Raw genomic sequence first — 21,233 nt, forward strand, 5'->3', positions numbered from 1 at the left:
GAGTGACAGGGGCTGGGGTGGCTCCAGGAGTCTGGGTGAGTCAGCGCTAGGCTGAATAGACCTATTTGCATTTGGAGGGGTGGTGTGTCTGATGGCCCTGGCCCACACTCACAAAGGAAGAAGATGTGCACAGGCAGAGTGCCCCAGAACTTTTTTGGACTGGGTCCAGGACTCCTAACACATAGAGAACAAAGACTTTTGGGGTATAAATATGAGAGCTGAAACCCCTGAGAGTTAGACTACTTTGGAATCAAGGAGGAACCTTTCCTGAGGAGAAAAGCTGAAGGAGAAGTACTGCCCAAGTGTGTCTAGGGTTGGCCTGCAGCTATTTCTGCCAAGGGAAGGAGAAGGACTTTGCTGTGTGCTGTGTCCTGAAAAGAAAGTCTCCAAGGGCCTGAGAAGAGCTGACCTCCTGTTGTGGAAACACATGAATATAAAAGTTTCCAAGACTACTTCGTGATCAAGAGGAACCTCTGCCAAAGAAGAACAGCTGAAGAGACTGAGGAGAAGTACTGCACTTGCTGTGTGCTCTGGGGCTGGCCTGCAGTTTGCTGATTCAACCGAGGAGAGGACAAGGGACTTTGCTGTGTGCTTTGTCCTGAAGGAACAAGTCTTCAAGGGCCTGAAAAGAGCTGGCCTCCTGTTGTGGAAACTCAGGAACATCAAAATTTCCTTTCCCATCTCACTATCAATGCTGTGTGCGTGTGCTTTCTGCAACTTCAGACCTTCGTGAGACCTGTACTGTGACTGTGTGTCTAGAAACAGTCTTACGCCCTTCTACGATCAGCAGCATGACCAGCGAAGTGCTGCGATCGTCACCGCCACCGGCTCGGGCCATCTGTGATAAAGGAGCTGCGAGTAATCACCGCCGCCGGCTCGAGCTCTTAATTGCAAGGGAAAGACCTGGGAAGCCTTCACCGCCGCGGGCCCGAGTTCATCTGCCCAGAGTCAATGAGCTGTGCCGGGAGACAATCGCTGCGAGGCGTCGTCTGGCAACCCGCCTCCCTCTGCGAGGAACAGCTGCCGTCCACGAAAAGCCGCTTAGCGGGACGCCCAGCCACCAGGAGATGAGAGATAAGCTGCACCACCCCAGGTAACGCTCGGACCAAAGTCCAGTGAGCGTGCGTGTGTCAACGCCTGGGGTGGAGTGCGTCTTGTAAGACACTGCTCTCGGCCTCTTTCCCATTCGAAGAGCAAGCCTCCGCTTAAGCAAACCCAGCGGCCCGTACTTGCCACAGAGGAGCAGAAGTTCCCAGGTCAGAGTTTGCGCTTCTTTTCCAACCTAAGAGTACTGGGGGCATACTTTGGCAATCACTGACTGCGAGTCAGTGTACACGTGCCGAAGAATCCGTAACAAGCACCGTGAATGGTGTTGAACTGTACTTTTAAGCGTTTTTATCAATAATCACCTAAAGAAGCAAGAACTTACAAGTGATGGTCGTACCATCTTGATAGATTAATTATGTATGTTGGATTTATATTGTTTTGGTCGTGCCTGAATTAGATAAAGATATCTATATTTTGATAACAACCTGTGTTGTGCCGATTTGTGGTGTTTTACTGTGTTACTGTGGGTGTTGGTGCAAATACTTTACACATTGCCTTGGGGATAAGCCTGTCTGCTTGTGCCAAGCTGCCAAGGGGGTGAGCAGGGGTTATCTACAGTGTTTCCCCCTTACTCTGACTGGAAGCAAGGGTCCCTATTTGGTCAAAGGTACCTACCTCTGCCAACTAGAGACCCGCATTTCTAATATTGGTGACAGCGGTGGGATTTGAACTTGTATTTGTACTTGACCCACAGTGATTGGTGTACATCACTAGATTATTGCGGACCACTACGCAACCACATACTGTTTGTTTTGTTTCCTGGTGTCCTCCTGGAAGTATTTATTGATACTGAGACTCTGGCTAGTGTTGCACCTGGGAAGTCTAGGCAAAATGGAAGTCACCTTTTTCCACCTGTATATCTACACAATGTAGGATATAAAAGCGTTTTGCAAAAAGAGGGGGCTGCCTGTGGAGAGGGGGTCCACAAGGAGGGATCTTGAGGCATGCCTGTATTCCAATGAGGTCAGAATTTGGGAAGCAACACTAACAGACGATTCTGAGGAGGAGGACTTCTCTGACAGTGAGGGAGGAGAAGTACGGCCCACGTGTGTCTAGGGCTGGCCTGCAGTTTGCTGTTTCTACTGAGGAGAGGACCAAGGGACTTTACTGTGTGCTGTGTCCCCCCTGCTTGAAGAAGGACTTTGCTAAGTGCTGTGTCCAACTGAAGAGAAGTCTCCAAGGGCCTGAGAAGAGCTGGCCTCCAGTTTCTGAAGTCCCAGGCACAAAAAGACTTCACCCCCAGCTTCCCTGAAATTCCTTGCTGGGAGTTCCAGTCTGCCAGGAAGGCCTGTAACTGTTTGTGAGGTATTTTTGCTGTTGGGAGCTGGAAGTGCAACACAACGAGAAAGAAGCGTGACGCCGCTGCAGCAGCAGCTGTGGCATCACCAAGGGAGCATGTCGCCGCTGTCGCATCACCGGAGAAGCGTGCCGCTGCCACAGAGGGTGTCGTCGCATCACCAGAGAAGTGAATCGCAGGGCCTGTCATGGCTCAGAAAACCACGAGTTCGCTGCACGGCCGTTGGGCGTGCACATATCACCTCCACGTTGTCGCATCGCAACAGATGCCATTTTGTCGCACCGCACCGGATCGTCGATATGCATCGAGGCTTCATCTTGTCGCATCAGAACCAGAGCGCAGAAAGAATCAACGCATCGCCTTCTCTGCACCCCTTTTGTTTGTTTGCGTTACGCATCCCAGGGACTAAAGTGTCGTATTTATCATCTATAAGTTTATTTTTGCAACAACCTTTTTAAAGACATTGTACTGAATTTCTATGTGTTGGATTTTTGTCGTTTTGGTCTTGTTTAGATTAGATAAAGATATTTTATTTTTCTAAACTGGTGTGGTGTCCATTTGTGATGTTTTCACTGTGTTACTGTGAGTGTTGGTACAAATAATTTACACATTGCCTTTGGGATAAGCCTGTCTGCTCATGCCAAGCTACCAAGGGGGTGAGCAGGGGTTGTTGAAAGTGTGTATCTCCCTGACCCTTACTAGAAGCAAGGGTCCGTATTTGGTCTATGGTACCTACCTCTCCCAACTAGAGACCCCCAGTTCTAACATTGTATAAGTGCAATTCCATGTTAGCGCATTTGCTTATTATTCAGCACACAACAGTTTACCAGACTTAGAATTGTGCTAAAGGTCTTGGAAAGGCATGAGCACCTTAGGCTCACCTTTCCATGAAACGTTTCTAGTTGTTTTCTTTGAAAACATTTAGTGGCTTCAGTCGGAAAGTTCAAAATATAAACAACTTGAGCTTGACATTTACAGGTTTTAAATATGATGCCAGGGCTATTTACATAGCAAAATGTGCACTTTTTTCCTAAAAAGAAATCGAGTATGAAATAATGTGTAAGGTGAAAAAAGACGAGTAACGGGTTCTTCGATTCAGCTCAGAAGTGAGACATAGCACCGCTATAAACCTCATCTTTTTTACCAAGTAAATAACAGCAAAGGTAGATAGCAGATCTTAAGACTCTAGGCCACTGTCTTGTCTTAAACGTGTATCTGGCTAACAATCTGGTGAAGATAGAGCACTTTTGTCATAGAAGTGTAATGTCATTAATGGAACTCAGATCACTTTCCTTCCCTCAAATTCCATATAACGAGACCAATGATTACATTTTTCATAAAGCATGTTGGAATCCCTAAACGCCTATTTGGCATTGTATATTAATGTATTATATTGTATTTGGATTTACATGGAGTGGACTACACTCAAAAGCGCCAAAGCAATTTTGGTCGTCAGGGAGAAAGCTGGTCTCTGGGATGCATTAAGGCACGTGTAGCTATTTTATCACTCAGGAATTTTCCCAGTGAGCTTCATGTTAGGGGGTTGTTTTCAGAGCAGGATGGGCTGCCATGACTCAACTGTGCTCCCAGGGCCCCATTGTTGTCGCAGCCTCCATCAGTGTCAGGGTGCTCTGCACATTTTTGCCGAGGCTGATGTTGGTTTCTGCTCCGGCCCTGGTTGCACTCCTCTTGAAGGTTGTGTTTGTAGCATGGCCTATGTGGGAAACGTTTTGGTGTTGAGCAGGACGACCACAGAAGTAATCTTACCACAGAAGTGCTCTTACAATGTCATTTGTTGCTGCACTTAAGCCTGCATAGCAGCAAAGAGGAGTGAGCGGTAGAATGCCTAAGCTTACATATCATCACTTGGCATGCTAGTAAGGGTATGGGTTCCATGAACGGCATGGGTGGAACATGTTTTTGTTTTTCTGTTCTCTGTCCCATCTACACACTGCCCACCTTAGTGTCTACCATGCAGAAACTGGACAAAACCTACTCTTATTACTACGTAAAACCAAAAACATAAATACATTTCCTCTTGTAATTGCAACTGATGGACTAAAGTTGGACTAATACTGGTATATATGACTTAAGAGCAAGTCATGTATTGCTGTGTGCCAATACCCCATTTAGTTGGCAGGCATTCTGACCACTTTTTGAGCACTCAATACTCAGTGGTTCAGAGGATTTGTTTGACTTACATGAACTTGTTGTCTGTCGTCTGGGCAGCAAGTACACAGCCAAACAATATTGTCTAAGGAAGGCAGAATGTTTTGCAGCAACAACATATACAAAGCATTTTAAAATATACTTCTCATTAAGTTGTATTCTTATAAAGCAGGCTGAACTACAGTTGCTAGTACATAACTTCTTGTGTTAAAGTAGAGCGGTAACCACTGAAATACCATGCTGTTGCAAATCCTGAACTTTGGAATGATACTTTCAAGTACTGTAGAAAAATGAGGTGAAGTCATTTACATTCTTTCTTTCTTTTTAATTAGATGCTGCAATGATCTACTTGAATAAAACACTCAAGTTATTTTTGTTTGTGCGTAGTAGGCATTTAAAGTGCACACTGACTTCTCTTTCTTTACCAGAACCCATTCTATTCTGGTCAAATAATTTCTGGTGCGATCTTCTAACCAAAGTCAGTTAAATATTTAACCAGATCTCCCAACTATTCGCTGACTTCATGGTAATATTTTATAGAGCTAGTGCTAGTAATTAGTGAAAAAGATCAAAAGCTAGTGATGCAGTCATTCATAAAAATTAAAAAGACTCAGGGGCCTACACACAAGGATAAATTTACGAGTGAGAAAATCAATGTTAATTTTTCTCTTATAATTTGCAGTAAATTTACTAGTTTTATCTATTTATTAATTTTGGCATGTCACAATTTCAGAGTGTAAATTTACCTTAAAGTGCAGACTTATACATCAAAACCGGAGGTACCCCTTAATGACTGATTGTGTGGTATGGGAGAAAAAGGGAAAACAGAAATGTATATATGTACACAACCTCCCACTCGACCAACATTTATTATACAATGGCTATAATAAGCTCTAACGGGCTGTACCTTTACTGTGAATATCAATAGGTACAATAGAGATGCATTAGTTCATATCTTTATTTGTTGTCCACCTTTGCAGGTATATTGCAAAAATTATAAACCATATTTGTTCATTTAAATTTGTTTAAAGGTATTATAAAACCATGATTTTTTCTGTGTTCATATATACAGTGCAGATCATACATAATTCAACATGAATCCAATTCTCCTAAATGTGCAAATTAAACATAATTGTGCAATTTATACATACAAGATAACATATTTAAACATGTCCACATACTGTGATACTAACCACTATCACATCTAAGCTAACCTCACATACAGTTATTACTTCCTTGCATACCAGACATACATATACACACATCATATTCATTGTTTTCCAGCTTAAAATGGCTTGCAACAAAAGCTCATGGTGAAAGTCCTTCATTATTATCCATGGTTAGGCTGCCAGCTGGAAAGTAATCAGGCCGACGCACGTTTCAGTGGATAAAGATACTTGAATCCACCTTCCTCAGGACCGCTTGCTTTCTTTAAATTATTGCAGCGGAAGTTGGATGGGGGATCTAAAAACATAAGGGGATAAAAGTAATTTATGGCGCCATTCATTAAATTTCCTTTAAGGAAGTATTAATGGCAACTACTGCTCTGTAAGCAAAAATCTGATGAATATAGAATGAGTCGAGACCATGATGAAACTACCACACCGTGCATTAAGTAACGATTGAGAGAAGGAAAAAAAGGGACAAGGATTCCCTAAAGTTAAAAAGGCCAAATGCTTGCCTGAGGCCTAACTATCTCATAGCTTCCTAGATTCCAAAAATCCAAAGGATTTCAAATTATCTTCATTGAGTCTCAGGTGCAGTGAGACTGAGTTAGTTCCAGAGGGTAGACAGCAGGCCAGCAGAATACCTTGGATAAAAGCATGAGAAGCAGCCATTCTGATATTTTTAGGATCACTGTTAGTTCTTTCTCGGTTACCCGATGACACATACAACACAGTATTCTTATCTTACACTAGCTGCAGGTCTTTTGCAAATCGGTCCAGAACAAAGTCTACATGTGTAGGGTATCACCTTAAGGATTCTTCACCTGTGCTCACAAACATCACCACAGGGACAGCTGTATGATCTCTTCTGCCAGTGAATTTCACTTTTCAGCTGTCAATTAGTATGATTTCATCACAAGGGCAAAACATACATTAGAAGAAAGGTGCTTGTTACTTTCTTTATGCTAAACAACTCCTCTGAGAGATTATGTTGCCTGTTTCTACTCAGGCCTGTTAGATTCCTGAATCTCTGCCCATAACTCTTTATTATATGCTTCTATTTGGGATTTTGGACTTTGTTTCTGTTCTTGGCTAATTCTTTCCTGTTCTTCTTTCCTGACTTGCTTTTCTGATTCTAAATTGCAGTACCTTTTCTGGGCCTTAACTAGAATGGTGGTTCTTCCCAGTTATTAATCTGCCATAATTCCTTCCCCTTCCCATTGGACCACAGTGATGTCTGCAGAAGATTTCCTCTTTTGGATTACCAATGTGCATGCTAGAGGATTCCGCCTCATCACAACTCAACCTCTTTGTTCCTTGCAGGATCACTCATTGTCACCACTGAAGACGTACTACACTCTAGACTACTTTTTGGAATCTTGCTGTGACTGGTGAACTTTACTGCTGGCCTTGAACCTTTCTGGAGTCTGTGTTCGTTCAGCAGGAATACCACAGGACCCAGTTGCTGTACATATTTCACCAGAGAGGGGCCAGCTGAGCTCTGATTTCCTCCTCTTTTTTGACTAAAGGTTTGGCTATCTTTGTTTGTTGTTGTGTAGCGATATCTTTTGTGGTACAGTGGGTGTCGCATTCAAACTACGCAACTAGCAAGTGCCCATTTCGAAAGAAAACATTTCTGGAGAGTCTTCAGTGATTGTGTAATGCGTTAAGGGCTCAAAGAAACAAAGGTAAAACATGAACAGGGCTGCCTGGCTTTGGACTCATAGACGTTCAACTTAAGTTTCAGTGATGGCTCACCAACAACGCCTTATCAATTATTAAAATATAAACCAGAAATGCACTTAAAAAACACTTGTCGCCAAAATGCAAGACTGCACTTTGGGATACAAGATCAACACGCTACTCTCAACCAACCAAAACATACGCTGCATAGATCCTAGTACCTAGAACAAGAGGCATCTGCAGAGGCTGTCATGTCTGCACGTCAGTGATACTGGGCATAGACGCCCTCCTTATGTACATTAATCGGCCTAACACAAACCACTTCCCGTTCAGACACTACTCTAAAACCTGCCCAATGGCAAAACAGTCTGCATAACTACGCTAAACAAGCAATGTCATTGGTTCATTTTATGCTAATTACCATATATATATGGCATACATTAAATAATTGTCTAGTTTGGCAATATAAAAATATACATATATTAGCCAGCGATGTTAATTTTAAGACCTTACGCACGATAGCACCAGTGATCTTATTTGTCACCTGTACTTATGATTTTTCTTTAAAGTCATCTTTTCTATGTAAACTTGTTTTTTCTTAACATTTTAAAAACTTTACTGGTAGACTCAAAGATAAGGCACCGACACCTGATGTAATGTGCAGTAGAAAGTATGCATTTTAATGGGAATCTGCTGACTTTATATCCATGGCGGTACAAAAGGGGGTGGTGATGGACGGAGCATCTGAACCAATCAAACACTCAACCCAGTCAACAGATCTGGGTTTAATCCATCACCGTTCTTTAGCCCACTCTGCCACCTCAGTTCAGACATGGCCATATGCAAATCAGTCTGACCCTGTGCCTCATGGCAACAGTCCAGCCCGAACTGCCAAGCCATGCCTTCCCTGGACCGGAAACAAGCTTCCTAGGACCGGTTTCTGGCATTTCAGCAGTCTTCAGCCAGGCTTGCTTGAATCCAGTGGCAAAGTGAGCAAGGGACTCATGTCTGAGCATACCCTGCCAACTTATGGTGAACAAAGCGGTACAAAAGGGAGTGGTGATGGGCGGAGCATCTGAAAAAACCCAGATCTGTGACTGGGGGTGAATGTTCTGCCATTGTGCAACATTCCGTCCATCAATTGTTGTTTTTGCATTTGTCACCCTGAGTGGGACGGGTATGCTCAGACGTGAGTCCCGTGCTCTCCAGGCCACTGGAATCAAGCTATCCTGGCTGATGACGGCTGATAGCCAGAAACCGGTCCTAGGATGCTTGGTTCCGGTCCAGGAAAGACATGGCTTGGCAGTTCGGGCTGGACTGTTCCCATGAGGCACAGGGTCAAGACTGATTTGCATATGGCCATGTCTGAACTGGGGTGATCTGGTGAGCAAAATAACAATGGATTAAACCCAGATCTGTGACTGGGGATGAATGTTCTGCCATTGTGCAACATTCCGTCCATCAATTGTTGTTTTTGCATTTGTCACCCCGAGTGGGACGGGTATGCTCAGACGTGAGTCCCGTGCTCTCCAGGCCACTGGAATCAAGCTATCCTGGCTGATGACAGCTAATAGCCAGTAACCAGTCCTAGGATGCTTGGTTCCAGTCCAGGAAAGACATGGCTTGGCAGTTCAGGCTGAACTGTTACCATGAGGCACTGGGTCAAGACTGATTTGCATATGGCCATGTCTGAACTGGGGTGGTCTGGTGAGCAAAATAACGATGGATTAAACCCAGATCTGTGACTGGGGGTGAATGTTCTGCCATTGTGCAAAATTCCATCCATCAATTATTGTTTTTGCATTTGTCAACCTGAGTGGGACGGGTATGCTCAGACGTGAGTCCCGTGCTCTCCAGGCCACTGGATTCAAGCTATCCTGGCTGATGACGGTTGATAGCCAGGAAACGGTCCTAGGATGCTTGGTTTCAGTCCAGGAAAGACATGGCTTGGCAGTTCGGGCTGGACTGTTCCCATGAGGCACAGGGTCAAGACTGATTTGCATATGGCCATGTCTGAACTGGGGTGGTCTAGTGAGCAAAATAACGATGGATTAAACCCAGATCTGTGACTGGGCTGGGGGTGAATGTTCTGCCATTGTGCAACATTCGGTCCATCAATTGTTGTTTTTGACTTTATATCCATGGCAGCATTTTGAGAGATCCCCCTCAGAACCAGTTTACAAGCACAAGCTGAGAGGTGAGCAAATTCGGATTCAAACTATGAGGGCTATCCCTCTTGGACAGGCAAAGCCAAATCTAAAGTGGTACTGACTGCGTACTTTAAGCATCACCCCGCTTCGAGGTGCAGAACTCATGGGTGCGAGAACACCACAGCAGGTATATTCAGCCTGCGCCACCCCCGCAGTATTGGTATTTGCCGTATTACTGCACCATACGATGGGCACGAACTGCCTGGCGCGCTTCCAGTAAGAATGTGCATTCTCACGGCTTCTATTCAGGGGTTTAAGCGTCATAGCGAAGTTCTGCAGCAGGGCTTTCCAAACATAGGGTTTACTTGGGAAATGTAACAGTTCTACGTTTAACATCAGAAAAACTAGGCAGTTGGCCAGTTAAGCCTTTGTTGCGCTTGGTGACTCAAATCCATTTTTGGGTATTTCAAATCAATTCAAACAAGGGTTTTATGCTGTCAAATATTGTTCCATGCTGTGCAGAATAGGAATAAAACAATCCACTGTCATTATCAAGAAAATATTGTATCTAGGGAACGAAAAATATTAAAAGGACATGCGCAGCAAAGGGCATTCTTAAGGCAATCTTGTTCGACACCTCGACAGTTAGTAAGCGATATATACATTACAATTGCAAAATGCATCCAAGCAACAAAACAACAGAACAAGAGAATGTGTGTAAAGTGTCATTAAACGTACCCGAGCCACTGGGGCAGGTCCCGTCTGGGCCCGTGCAAAGACAAGGACTGGTGCCGCTGGGAGGCTGCCTCCGCCGGATCCGGGGGCCTTGCACTGCCGCAGGCTGACCGGGACGGAGCGGCATCACGCGGGTCTCCGCCAAGTGCCTCCAGCTGCTACTGCCTCGCGCCTCCACTCACTGCAGCGCAAGACGCACTCGGCATTTCCTCGTTTGCCGGCTTTAACAAAAGTGTGCAGGTGGCACTGCACAACCCGGGGAGCTGTAGTACACCAGCTCACCTTCGTATGTTAGAGTAAAGTCCAGAGTTTGTGTTTGCATTGCTCCAGTGAGCAGTCTGTGTTTACACAATCCTCCCATCATTCCTTGAGGTCGCACTGTAAAATTCCCCTTTTCAGCCGTGCGCGTGGCGGCTGTGTGAACTTTGCTATTTGAAAACATACTTTTAGTCGTGCCTTGTGGCAGGGACGCCAGGTATGCTGTTTGTTGTGATGACGTGGATCCTCCCCAGCCCGTGCTGGCAGGGAGGAGCTCACAAACTACCACCTTGTGTAATAACAGTGCTGCACTGCTGCCAGAGGAGCCAGCCTTGGAAGAGAAATCCACGAATAACACTTTGAAACTGAACGTCGTCTGTAGAGAGGCTATTACTGCTGCACGGCAATGGTGCACTGCACAGACACCGTGCAAGGCGCGCCCCACCGCCCCCACTCCAGTGAGAGACCACTTCGAATATGGTGGTTTGACAAAGACGTAGCTTTTTATTCACACAGTATTAGCGACAAATAATTTGTTGGAGTGAATACAAGACGCAAGATCAGCAAGGAGACTGAACAAGCAAGCACAATACTTGTCTCCACTTTTCCATTCAGCCAGTGCTTGAAATGGAAACTAGGAGTGCAGGTACTGTGTACCAGAGCACCTGCTTGTTTCTGAGAAGTGCCAGTACTCTCCCTCTGAAATAAAAAAGTGCTGGTACTCAGTACCGGGCAGTACTGGCCCATTTAAAGCACTGATTACAGCACAACCCTACAGAATACATTGTGCCAGGAGGGCCCCGTTTTCCTTATATATCACCCATGCCCTTCACCAAGGGTATCAGCAAGATTAGTGACAAACATACCTCAGTAACAGTTTCCCCTCCATCTCAGAAGGATGGGCAATCAATATTCTTCATTCCAGGCCAACAAATAAACAGCGACACCAGGCAACCGCATATCGCTCCATCCCTGCTGGGGTATCTGACACAAGGCTAAGCCCCCTAGAAAGTTCAACTCTAGGCATCACAAGGTAGGGCAGAAAGATCTAGGACCACCAGCAGATCAGTCCCACCTCCTGCCAGCCCTGTGCACACAGCAATCAACACCCCACCCAGGGGTCAGTCCAGTAACTGAGGCCAAATTTTGGGTAACGCACCATTTCTGGTACCAGAAATTCTGTCCGGGGCGTGTGTTTAATCCGGTATGCTGGTGTGATGGAGAGAAAAGTAGCTGCTCCTTGCCTCGTGGTGCTTTAAATACCCCCATCACTTGACAGCGCCTCTTGATGAAGTCACTGCGGTCCTCGTAGCGAGACACCAATGACGACTGATGCTCGACTCCTGCCCGATTGCGTGACAAATGGCATCCCTTTCGCTATTTGCGGGGTGTACCAGGTCAAGGAATATGTAGAACTCTTGCAAACACCCAAACTCCCACATGCAGTGGGATTTTCAGTTCTATCTTTACAATTTCTTTTAAATGCTTCTTCATGAAAGCAGAGGAAAAGCTGTGCCATAATATACCGTAGGTGTAACCTCAACCATTACATCATGGTCACAGTAACCTATCACTCCACCAAGGGAGGTTTCTGCTTCCTATCCAAAAGGCCACTGTCAAGGAGACAAAAGATCACTTTCTTTCTCTCAAAAAGGCACCAATGCCTTGTGTCATTAAGTTTACTACTCCCTTACTTCCTTCAGAGAACAGCTGCCAAAACTTTTTTCCACACATCCTCTGGTAGTAGTTATCCCTGGCATAGGTGACCAGATTTTCAAAGATCAAAAACAGAGAAGTTCTCCAAACATAGAAGAAGGACTACCGTTTTGTATCAACTGAGGTGTACAGAATGACTTAATTTACGATGAGGCACTATTGTATTGTATTGTATTGTATATTGGATTTGTATAGCGCCTTATCACCCAGGGGTCTCTAAGCGCTTAGCAGAGAATGAGCACAGTGAAAAAAAGAGACGGGGGGAGAGTTAGACATTACCCCAAGCCTCCTGAAACAGCACCGTTTTTAGCTGTTTTCTGAAAAGTAGAAGATTTGTTTCTTTGCGCAGGCTCTCTGGCAATTTATTCCATGCACTGGGAATTGTATGGGAGAAAGTGCGCCCTCCTAAAGAGGATAGTTTAAATCGCGGACAGACCAACAGTGCAGCGTCTGCTGATCGTAAGTTCCTGCTGGGAGTGTACGGGACTAAACGTTCCTTGATGTATTTTGGAGCGTGTCCGTACAGGGCTTTATGCGTAATGCATAGGCCCTTGAATTTGGCCCGCTGTTTCACCGGCAGCCAATGGAGTTTGTGGAGGAGAGGGGTAGCATGAGTCCTTCTAGGTTTATTGAAAATCAGTCTGGCGGCATCGTTCATGACTATCTGAAGTCTGCTCAGCAATTTTTGAGGGATACCGACGTACAAAACGTTGCCGTAGTCCAGACGTGCCAGGATCAGTGCTGATACTGCTCTCCTGAGCGTGTCTACCGTCAGGATAGGGGAGTTTACGCAGTTGTCTTATTAGGCCCACACATGTGCCCACAACGGCTGAAACCTGGGCTGACATAGTGAGGTTGGCGTCTATGATCAGGCCCAGGCTTTTTACTGCTTCTGCTGGTATTGGGGAAGGCCCTAATTCAGTAGGCCAAAGGAGATCGTTCCAAGGGCTAGATGCCGTTGTGATCGCCAACACCTCAGTCTTATCGGGATTTATTTTTAATGAGTTGGTCGTCATCCAGTTCACGGTGAATTTTAAAATATTTTGCATTCTCTGATATGCCATTGGACAGTTGTCAATTTAAATGATGATCTGCGTATCATCAGCGTAGTTGTATATACTGCAGTCCATCTGATTTAGTGTTGAAATGAGGGGTTGCAGGTAGGCATTAAACAGTAAGGGTGATAATGCTGAGCCCTGAGGGACTCCACATGTGATACCTGCTGCCTCCGATACCAGGTCAGCCAGTTGCACTCTCTGAACCCGTGCATCAAGGAAGGAGGTCAGCCAGGCATGGGCGGTGCCCTGAATACCGAGATCCCACATCCGCGACAACAGTAGGTCATGCTTGACCGTATCAAATGCCGCGGAGAGGTCTAACAGTACCAGGGCACACAGGTTTTTTCTATCTGCTCTAAGTCTCAGGTCGTCCAGCACGGAAAGCCCTTCTGGAGGTCACGGAAGCTATCAGGGAGACGCTTGATCTAGGGGGTAAGGCTGTATTAGTCATGCTGGATCTGTCGGCGGCTTTCGACACCGTCCCACATGACGGTCTCCTTTTAAGACTCCAGGAGATCGGGTTTCGTGGGACGGTGTTGGACTGGTTTAGATCTTTTTTGTCGGACCGCCGACAGGTGATCTGGGCACCACCGTTCTCCGCTGAAATGCCGCCGCTAGGGGTGGGGGTTCCTCAAGGATCCATTCTGAGCCCCATCCTTTTTAATATCTATATGGCCCCTCTGGCGGCGGTGGCGGAGGCTTTTGGTGCCCAGGTCATATCCTACGCTGACGACACCCAGCTCCTGTTCACGTGCAGGAAGGGAGAGGCGTTTGATGGGGCAAAAATCAGGGACTGCCTTGGTTCCGTTTTTGCGTGGTTCCAACGGCATAGCCTAAAATGCAACTCAGACAAGTCTGAGTTGCTTTTTTTTGGCTGTGCTCCGGACCCATGCTGGAAATCCTGGTGGCCTCAGGACATGTTTCCTCCCGGCTCGGCATCAATGCAGGCCAAAAATCTTGGTGTGGTCTGCGATGTAGATCTGTCCTTTAGATCTCAGATCGATGCATTATCAGGGAAATGCTTCAGCATCCTGAGAATGCTCAGAAAATTTTTACCGATGTTATCACTGCAATATAAGAGAATCGTAGTGCAGGCATTAGTTGGATCACGTTTTGATTATGCTAATGTCCTGTATGTAGGTCTGCCGAAATACCTGCTGGCAAGATTGCAGATAGTGCAGAACTCTGCTGCAAGGGCAATCTTTGGCCTCCCACGCAGAGCCAGAGCTTCTAGTTTGCTTAAGGAGTTACATTGGCTCCCTATTTCTAAAAGAGTTATTTTTAAAACTCTGACTTTGGCCTTCAAGGCCCTGCATTCTGTAGGCCCTGCGTACATCAAAAAGAGATTGGCCTTTTATGCTCCAAGGAGGATGCTGCGATCGGCTTCATCAGCCACGATTGTGGTCCCGTCCATCAAACGTGTCCGGATGGGTGGTCGGTCCTTCCGCTATTTAGCGGCCCTCCATTGGAATGGGCTTCCGATCTCTTTGCGGAAAGCCAATAGTCTCTTTACCTTTAGAAAGGAGCTAAAGACGTGGCTCTTTTCTGCGTGATCGTCCCGACTACCTGAGTTGCTGAATGGATACACCGGTCTCTGATCTCTTTGCAAAAGCGCCGGGACACCCGTTTGGGTAGCCGTGCGCTATAAAAGAGTATGCACATAACATAACATAACAAAGCATGACCAATTCCGTGCTATGGTGGGCCCTGAAGCCGGCCTGGTTGGGCTCTAACAAGAAGTTATTTTCTAGGTGTTGAGAGAGGGTAGGCAGCACATGTTGTTCCAAGATTTTAGCTAGGAACGGTAGTTGTGAAATGGGCCTGTAATTTTTCAGGATCTTTGTATCAGCCCCTGCCTTTTTCAAGAGGGGGATCAGGCGGGCTTCCTTGAAATTGGATGGAACCTGTCCAGTTGTAAGTGAGCTGTTCAGGAGTGATAATATGTCGTCCTCCAGCCCTGACCAGGCTTGTTTAAAAACCCTCGGAGGACACGGGTCCGCCGGTGAACCTGATTTAACTCGACCCATCACTGTTCTCACAGTTTCCTTATTGAGTAAGGTTATTGAGGTTAGGGGCTGGGTGACTATTGGGGTAATTTTAATAGTAGTATCCGGACAATTCAGTCTGGGGGTAGTCTCGATTTCGGACAGGAGGTCAGCTATCTTGATGGTAAAAAATGACTGAAATTTTTGGCAGTCTTCTTGTGAGAAGGAGGGGGATTGTTCCTTCTTTTGCCTCAATTCAGACAAAACCTTAAAGATTTCTTTCTGGGGATTGGGAGAGGTCGCAATTCTGTCTTCATAGAACTCAGCTTTCCTGGCCCTAATAGCTTGTTTATAGGTGGTTAACTCTTTGGCATATAAGGTTTGAAAGTCGGAATCATACCCCTTGCGCCAGGCTCTCTCTGTCCGACGCAGGGAGCGTTTCAAAAGCCTCAATGCATCATTGAACCATGGGGCATTTTTACCCTTATCTCCAATTTTGACCCTTCGTGCTGGTGCTACCGCCTCAATGGCGCTTCCCAGTTTTCGTGACAGTTTGAGACTGGCCGTCTCTGTGTCGTCCTCTGGTAGTCTATTAAGGTGAGGAGTTAGTGTCTTTAGAGTGGAAATTAGTGTGTCAGTGTTGATTGCGTTCCACCTTCTCACGACCTGCCACTCAGCGGTATGCGGTACGCCTTGCCCCGGAAATGCTATTCTACCCTGCAGCAGGTGGTGATCCGACCATATGCAGGGCGATATAATGATAGAAGCAATTGTATGCACAAAATGATGGGCTTTCATTAAATTGCTTTCTGATAATCACTGCTGATGAATCCTGCACTCTAGCACAAAAAACTTGACAACCCCCTGTGATCTCTCTCTCTCTCTCCCTCTCCCCAAGAGAGGTAGGTAGGAGAAGCCATGTCAGTCACAGCCTCCCAAAACTGTTCCATAACAAGGCATGAAGTTCTTAAGCTGGTCCAGGCTAGGTAAGTAGGCGAAGCTACGCCAACCAAGAAATCTGAAGCTGTCCATGTCAGCTAAACCAACACAGCGCTCTCACGCTGTTGCATATCAGAGAGTTGTGAGTACCTACGCTATTGTAAATGTAAATCCAGTACTTGTATAGGGCACAAATCACCCCCGAAGGGGTATCTCGGCGCTGGGAGCCGTTGGGAAAATTAAGCGAGCTATTGCCCAGAGTCGCATGGTGCTGGGCAGACCCCTGCCGCCGGAGCCGGGGATCAAACCGTGATCCCCAGTGTCCAGCGTCAGTCGCCCGGGCCGCGGGGCCACACCTCTCCCCTAAGCTTTTGCAGAGTCCAGTGGCAAGGAGGAGAACAGCATGGAACAGGGGTGTAGGTAGAGGTGTTTAATGCATATTCTTAGGTTGACGCACACTATCTGGAAAATCCCCACCACAGCAATTATTGGACTTTTACAGAACTGTCAGGTGCCAGGGAATCAACTTGTGACAGTCCTTCCAAGTCATAGATGCGCTCTTTGCACCTCCTCGAGAGTGCCTCAATCATAGTTTCATCAGAAAGTGTATGTACTTCATGATAACTTGTACATAAAAGTACAAGTTCCATCTTGATTATGGTCAAGGTGAAAGTCTACAGAGAACCAACAATAAGGTTATTCATGAGATTGAAGACTTCATTCAAACTAGACAGAGATTGTGGCTTTGTGCTTCAAGAGCAGCACAGGGCGGGAGAAACCTACATGTGATGCATATAAGTCATAAGATTTTATTAAGCACACTTATCACCCGGAAGGGTCTCAAAGCGCTAGCGAAAGCCAGTGAAGCTAAAGATAAACAACCAACAGGAGGAGAGGGACAGTCAAAGGAACCAGGTTCTAAGCCTCTTTTGAAACGGTTTGTGATCATCTGATCATAGAAAGCTGCAATTTATTTATTTATTTAAAGAGTTTTTATATAGCGCTGGCTAGACCCGTAGGTATCAGAGCGCTTTACATTCGGTTACACAATGTTACAGAAAACAATAACAATTACACATTACGTCAAAAAATAAGCAACACATTGAAAGAGGAAAGAAAGGAGAGAGAAGTAGGGAGGAGGGGTAAGGGGGACTTGTGAGGGGGGAAGATGAGGTAAAAGACAGCAGGAGAGACGAAGGGAAGTTTGCCCAGAGAGCGAATGGGTAGGTGACGACCGAGGAAGGAGTCCACAGCCTGCCTCCCCTTTAGCTAAGCATGGTAGCTCCATCGGGCATTAGTCACATATCTTGGTCTCAAACTGACGAGGGAGAGTTCATATGAGAAAGTCCAGTAGATAAACAGGGTGGGAGCTGTGAGCAAGGACGGGTGAGGGCAGGGGTGCATGGCAGCTCATTTCAAAAGAGAGGAGCTAGATGAGAAAAGGATCTACCACTTTTCCTGGCAGTATGAACCCTGAGTGCAGTAAGAAGATGTTTAGTTCCTGACCTGAGAGTCCTATTAGGTAAGTACCAGTTACGTTTTTTTGGGCAAGGTAGCTGGGCCCATTTCAATGCATGGTCCTATGTACCAGATAGATGATCTTGAAACGGATTTGTTTCCTGATAGGGAGCCAGTGAAGAGCTTTCAGACTTGGTGCAGACGGAATGTGATGGAAGATTTAGCACCAGTATGGCGGCTGTGTTCTGCAAGACTTGGGGTCTGGTGAAAAGCTCTTTATTGATGGAGGCTATCAGAGCATTTCCATTGTCAAGCCGGCTTATAATTAGACCCTGAACAAGCTGTTTCCTTCATTCTACGGGAATCCATTGAAAGATCTTACGTAGACTTCGCATTAGGCCATAGTAAGTGGTAATTTTATGGTTTACATGGTCTTTCATGCACAGCTTGTTGTTGATTTTCACTCCAAGATTAAGTACCATGGGTTTAGGAGATGGACAAGGACCAAGGCTCTGGGGCCACCAGTCGTTGGACTAGAGTTCATGTGCCTTTCCCATTAGGATGACCTCAGTCTTACTGGCATTAAGCTGAAGATGGTTGGTTTGCATCCAGATGTTAATGTGAGTCATGCTTTTTAAAATCTGATTCTGGGATCTGATGGATTGGGCCCAAGAGTTATTAATAGCTGGGTGCCATCAGTATATGACACTAAATCAAACCCATAGGATCTGATCACTTTGGCCAGGGGTGCCACATAGAGACTGAAAAGCATGAGACTTAGAATGGATCCCGGGGGAACTCCCTTGTCTACCAACTGACTGCGAGAGACCAAAGTGCCTAGTTGTAAGGGGGTTGTTCGGTCTTTTAGGTAGCTCCTAAGCCACATTAGGGCCGTTCCCCTGACTCCCATCTTCCACAGTCGTTCTAAAATACTGTGGGAGATGGTATTAAAGGAAGCAGACAGGTCTAACAGGACAAGTATGGCTGACTGCCTGATGTCCTGGGCAAGTCTTATATTGTTGACTACCTCTACCAGAGATGTTTCGATGCTATCAACGAGATCTTAGTTTAAAACCCTCCACCTGTGAGGGTCTCCAATGACCAGCTCCACCTGCCAAAGAACGGCATTTTTTTGCCCACCTTAACAGCCACATTAGCCAGGCCTTTGATGATTTATAGGCTAGAATTTGGAAATGATTGGCACATGGGACTTCTGCTCATGACACTGAAGTGCATCCAGTAGTTTCAGAACAAAAGTGGAGGGGCTCTTCTTACATGTGTATAAAATTCAGTGTGCCATAAAAACTTTATAGCAGCCACCCCACAGAAAGGCAGATCCACTTAATAACTATCACTTGCAGAGCAGCCTATAGACAAGGCATGATCCGACTTCACTATTAATCTCTTTCTTGGAGTTTGCACGTTGATATGCTTTAATCTAAAGCACTCTCAACCACTGGAGGTTTGAAAACATTAAAAAGTGATTGATTATGGTGGCCCCTCGCTTCAGCCAGACCTTTGCGTACAGTTCCCCTACAATTACTATATGGGATTGGGGTTCTGTTTTTGAGTGGGTACCGAGATTAGGCAAACGATTGAAGGTCTGTGCTTAAAGAATCTGAAATGTGCAATGGCCCAAGCACTTAGGATGGAATCTGCTTTGAAGCCATGGTCAGTGAGTACGAGGCTCGCTTCATGAAGATTTTGAGACACATATATACAGTTTAAGCAACTAAAAGTTAGAGCTATTGGCATTGTAAATAACAATTTTTTTATTTATGTGTTGGTTTTGAAAACAGATAAATAAATGGCATTGTCATTTACAATGCCAATAGCTTAATCTCTTGCAAATGCGAGACCTATTGCATTTGCACCCACACGCACACACACACACAGAGCCACCCACACACACACACAGAGCCACTCACACACAGAGCCACCCACACACAGAGCCACCTACAAAAAAAAGCTAGCCACACACAGAGCCCCAACACACACAGTACAGAAAATAGGTTGAGGACTGTGCACCAACGCTCTGTAATGAGTACACATTTGCAGGCAGCTGCACACTGTAAAGAATGCATGCTTATTTTGTACATATATATTCAACCTAGCTCGTTCACATATTGTAAGCACTCTGCTATGTGACCTATACTGAGCAGACCTGCAGGCAGCTGCACACTGTAAAGAATGCATGCTTATTTTGTACATATATATTCAACCTAGCTCGTTCACATATTGTAAGCACTCTGCTATGTGACCTATACTGAGCAGACCTATGTCACCAAAATACACTGCAAGCACCCACCTATGTAGCCTATGATGTGCGGTTCAACGCCCATACCCTACGCATGAAGCTTTATACCAAAACACACTGCATGCCCAGGCCCGTCACCCACGATACACAGTGGAAAATCAGCTCCACCAGCTGGAAAACAAAAACCTAGCTGCCAACCACAATACTTTTCTGATCACGCTGACATCTGTGTCATACTGAGCACTCAGCTTACAGCCACGGGCCATTACGCACATCAACCTAGAGTACAAAACAGAATGCAATCACATACAGTAAACTGCTCGCTATCTGTCGCAAACTGTCCAAATCCAATTGTCATACATGATACACGCAAATCCAGGTGTGACTTACAGCAAACTACAGCCGGCTCTTGCTAACTTTTCTACGCAGTGCACAACCAGTTGTTACTATTTTTGCACAGGAACCTGCTATGCACTGTACAATGCAAGCAGTTGTTACTTTACTTTGTGTACATCCATGTGTCACCCATATCATAGTATGCACAGCTGGATGACAACCACTGTGCAGACAGATGTCACTAATGGTGCACAATCAGCTGTCACTCCTAGTACACTGCACAGCCAGCTGTCACCTGTAAAATGTACGACTAGGAGTTGCCTACAGTAACTGTTCCCAACCAGTTTCCAACAGTGCACAATCAATCGTCATAAGCAGCACACTTACCCGCCGTCCACAGTTCAGCTGTCATCTATAGTCCAATTACACAGCCAGCTGTCACCCACCATACACAGTCATCACTACAGTACACTGAGCCAGGCAAGTGCTGTGAACTGCAATCCACTGCACATCCAGGAGACACAGACAGCAGGAGGGGGGGAGGGAACGGGCACACGGACAGCGGGAGGGGGGGCGGGAACGGGCACACGGACAGCGGGACGGGGAAGTATGCTTTCAGCAGCATGGACAACTTGAGTGTATGAGGGAGGGAAGCAGCAGCATGAACAACTGGAGGGTGTGAGGGAGGAAAGCAGCATAGACAACTGAAGGGAGGGAAGCAGCAGCAAGGAAAACTCGAGGGACAGAAGCAGCATGGACAACAGGAGGGTGGGAGGAAAGCAGCAGCATGGACAACAGGCAGGTTGGAGGGAGGGAAGCAGCAGTATAGACAACAGGAGGGTGGAGAGATTTAAGCAGCAGCATGGACTACAGTAGGGTGTAAGGGAGGGAAGCATCAGCATGGACAACGGAAGGGTGG

The 21,233-nt window shown here is 46.0% G+C and overlaps 1 protein-coding gene across 4 annotated transcripts in view; it reads right to left on the bottom strand.

Moving 5' to 3' along the window:
• The window catches only part of MAP3K13 (mitogen-activated protein kinase kinase kinase 13), a 536,979-nt gene that overhangs the window by 227,874 nt on the left and 287,872 nt on the right, over positions 1-21,233 (bottom strand). The window contains exon 1 of one of the 4 annotated variants that reach the window (XM_078680464.1): positions 10,311-10,605. The exons of the other annotated variants lie outside the window; for them this stretch is intronic. The gene's annotated coding sequence lies outside the window, so the exon portion shown is untranslated. Of the gene's footprint in view, positions 1-10,310; positions 10,606-21,233 lie in introns of those variants that run through there. 4 annotated transcript variants of the gene reach the window in all.

Source organism: Lissotriton helveticus, chromosome 3_1 (genome assembly GCF_964261635.1).
Source record: "Lissotriton helveticus chromosome 3_1, aLisHel1.1, whole genome shotgun sequence".
Classification (NCBI taxonomy): domain Eukaryota; kingdom Metazoa; phylum Chordata; class Amphibia; order Caudata; family Salamandridae; genus Lissotriton; species Lissotriton helveticus.